Consider the following 4005-nt stretch of genomic DNA (forward strand, 5'->3'; position numbering starts at 1 on the left):
GTTTCACTAAGATTTCGAAAAGCGGTCCCGAATTCAAGTTGATTCTATTTCGCCTCTTCCTCAGAGAAAGACGATCAAACAATTCCCAATCATGGTCCTTGCGGATGGGATCATCCATATAATATACAAAAAGAAACTCCAGATATTTGATATCTTTCTCTTTGAATAAGATCTCAATTCCAGCGATGGTTTCATTAGATATCTTACAACTAGAATCCCTCTTTTTTCCGATCCAGTTCCTCCACCACCGCGAACCCCAGTTAGATTCAGGCATGCTACAATTTTTAGTTATTGGGAGAACCCAAGTACTCTCTTTCGGATTCAGGAAACAACTCTCAGAGATCTTTTTTCCTTTTGGAAGATACAGGAGCGAAACAATCAACCTATTGATATTGGAAGACCCAACCGATTCTTCCAATGTATCATTTCTGGGTCCAATGGAATTCATAGGTATAGGAAGAAGCCCCCTCAAATAGAGATTCTTTCCTTTGACCATATTTCGATTGTTAATACGATATATAAGGACCGCTACTACAAAGAGTATTACACCCTTGATCGTGAAATATCGATTGCTTGTTGAACCCTGCGAATTGCGTGTAAAGTAGGATACTCAAAATTCGGGGGTCAAAGAGTTTTAGAAAACGTTCTTGGTGGAAAAAAATGTGAATGAAAGACCCCACTGAATTGAATTGGGTCCATGAATCTAAGAAATAGTGAGAATTCTTGATCTCTCTCAATTCGAAAATCCAGGATTTGAATTGATGTCCTTCCATTGATTTCTCCTAAAGATTTCATTTTAATTGGAATTTGGTTATTCACCATGTACGAGGATCCCCACTAAGCATCCATGGCTGAATGGTTAAAGCGCCCAACTCAAGGCTTCCTTGCTCCCTCAAAGCAATGAATGCGCTCAAAAGCACGCCATAGCACGAGAGAAAGTTTCTGCGCGGCTGAAGACGGCATTGAACGGTGGTACGTACGGCTTAGAGCCAAGGCATTCAGAGGTCTCCAGTCAGAGCTCCATCTAGGAAGTGATAGCTGAAAAGCTACTAGCATATCTGGGTCTAGAACAACAAATGGGAAGGCTCTTTTATTTCTCCTCACACTCACGACTCTCATGTATATTCTTCCCAAATCCTAGCGTCAGCCACCATATTAAAAGCTACGCCTTGTTGCTCAAGCTGTTAGCGCGTAGTCTGTCTTATATGCCTCCAAGGGCGGTGGTGGGTGTAGTACGCACAGGAACGCGGTTGAGCGCTTAGACCAAGACGGCGACTCTGACCCGTATGGTTAAGACATCCTTCCCCTGGGATTGTGAGAAGCTTCATTTTTGATCCCTAAATAAAATCACTCAATTTGAGCTAGTTATGACCTCGGACCTATTGTAATGCGTTCCAACAGTTTCGCCTATCTCCCTTTTGGTGCAAACTCAACCTTTTCTTTTCAATCATGGAGGGGGCTTCGTCTTAGCCTCAACAACTTCTGCCTTGTTTACAAGTAGGATGATTTCCATGGAGTCTCACTATGGGTGTTTGATATCTAGTGTTCTTTCTTTTTTAAAGCATGATTTTCCTTGTGATTTCCATGATGGTTTATTTGCTGAAATTAGGTATCTATTAATCATGCATTCACGTAGTCGTAATCATACCTTAGTAAATTGGGTTTTCCATGATCTAGCATTTTTTTAGGGGGGAAAGGCTAATATTTTATTGATCCATGTCATGCATTACAATATCAGCTAGAAAAGAAAAGATGGGAATTCCTCAACCGTATACTATTTCGAACAGCGACCAAAGTGTCCTTACTCGCCTTTTTCTCGGCTAAAGCTAGCTCTGTGATCTGCTTTCTTTGTTCACAAGCTCTCCTCTCTCTGTTTAGGGTCAGCTCTCTTCTTTCAACATAACACCATAGTAAAAAAAGAGTGTTTGTTCTTGTATTTAAGGTCAATCCTTGGATACCAAGCGTGGTCTTATTTTTAGCTTGGTGCTCAAATAATTAGTAATCCTAAACTCCGGTTGTTCCCCCGGTTTGGATACCGTTATCTAAGACTATATAGACTTAGGAAGACCTATTCAATAAAGAAGATGAGTGTAGATTAAGCATGCCACGCCTTTCCAATCGGTTAAGGCCATCCATTGGTATTGCTTCGACCCATTTGGTGAAGTAGTCTGTAGCGGCGATAACAAAATGGTGACCATGACTAGAAGAAGAATTGGATGGTCGAAAGCGGGTGTGAAAGGAAGACGTTGAAGGGGCATGGATGAAATCCCCATGAGTCTGACACTCCTTACGCCTACGCACTCTATATGCTGTCCTTCTCCCCTTCTTCACATACAAGCTAGTGATCAAACTTCTACTGAGTCAACTAGAATTGGTACTCCGAAGTCTACTTCCTGCTCTAACCCTCCCCCGTGATATCTATAAAACTCCCAACATTTCCTCCTAACATTTAATAGAGCTGCTTAACTTCTAGCCGGCCTTAAGTCCTCTCTCCTCGGAAAAGTCAGATTTTTATTCCCAACGACAAAGGAACGAGCATTTTCGGGGGCCCTCGAGCAAGAGGGAAATTCTCCGTTACGAACGATTCAGAGAAGGGATTCCATCCAACTCCTAAGACTAAAGAAGAAGATCGGAATTAATTACGAATGGCGCGTACTATCCGCAGATAGGGAACGCTCTGCCGAGTTCCATTCGTTTCGATCTCATTCAAATATCGGGTAAGGGTATGTTCCCACAGAAGGAGCACCCTAGTAGGGTGGGTAAAGAGGAGTCCTCTAATTTCGTGGATACGAAACCTGATTCGATTGGGGTCATAGCCATCCAAGACTAAAGCTGCTTCGATATTCCTTTCTATCGGAACGAAAAAAGATCCATAACAAGGGGCCAAGCGTACCACCTCGTTCAGGAACAAGGGATATGGCAAAAGAAACTTACAACAAAAGAAGACTCAGCCACATTAGATAGAAAAAATGTTCCCTATCAATGCAGGTCCTCGATAAAGAGGAAAAAACTAGAAAAAGTACTCATACCTTTTTGCTATCAAACGAGAAGAATTCCTTATCGCCAATGATGCTAACCATACCTCCCTTGCCTTTGCTGAGTTAATGGTTCAATTAAATCATACCTGCCCAGACATGTATCAAAAACCAATTACAATCACGCCACCACCGATTCACCTTCATTCTCACATAGCGAGCACCTCGACACCAGAGCTGAATCTTTCTCACTTGCAAGGATGCATCTAAAAGAACTCGGTTGATTAGCGCAAACCACAGAAAAAAGAGTTCTTTTTACTCCAGATTTGACTTCCTCCCTATGCAACACAAGAAAGCATTCCAGGCTATTCCGCCTGAACCAGATCTAGAATCTGTGAAGGATGTCATGAGAGATAGGCTTCTTGTGCATCGCCTGGGTCAAAGGCATGCAACTGTTTCAGAAGACGAAATAAACAGAATTGTTGATCTAAAGGGACAAATTATTGATAGAATGTCTCAATTGGATGTCAATCCGTTCTGGAATCAACACAAAAACACAATAATCCGGGATTTTTTAAGGCCTCCCCGAGGAAGCGAATTCAAGATCTCAACTTTGGAGGCTAAATTGCAAGATTTGTTTGGTGAGAATGCCACGAGATCCTCAATATATAAGGAGCTTGTGCGGGCTAGAAAGTATTTCCATATCGACGGACCATTTCGCGCTCCTCGAGGTTGAGAATTCAAAAAAAAAGTATCAATTTATGAATACCATAACTTAAACTTTCCTTCCGTACTACGCGAGGGGACCCCCTGTCCTAGAAGAACTATGATCAAATTCAAGCCTCGGAGTCTAAAGAGGAACCCCTTTAGCCCGAGAAAAGGGGGTTTAACAAATGGTGGGCCACAAAGGTTTCTTCGTCCTTCTTGACTCCCTTGATAAGCTACAAGGCGGATAAAGTGGGAACACTAGTCTTCACATTAAGACTTGGAATCATGCCTGGTCTTCCAAAGACATTTATTAGCTTAAAGC

This window comes from Primulina tabacum, chromosome 6 (assembly GCF_025594145.1).
Source record: "Primulina tabacum isolate GXHZ01 chromosome 6, ASM2559414v2, whole genome shotgun sequence".
Taxonomy (NCBI): domain Eukaryota; kingdom Viridiplantae; phylum Streptophyta; class Magnoliopsida; order Lamiales; family Gesneriaceae; genus Primulina; species Primulina tabacum.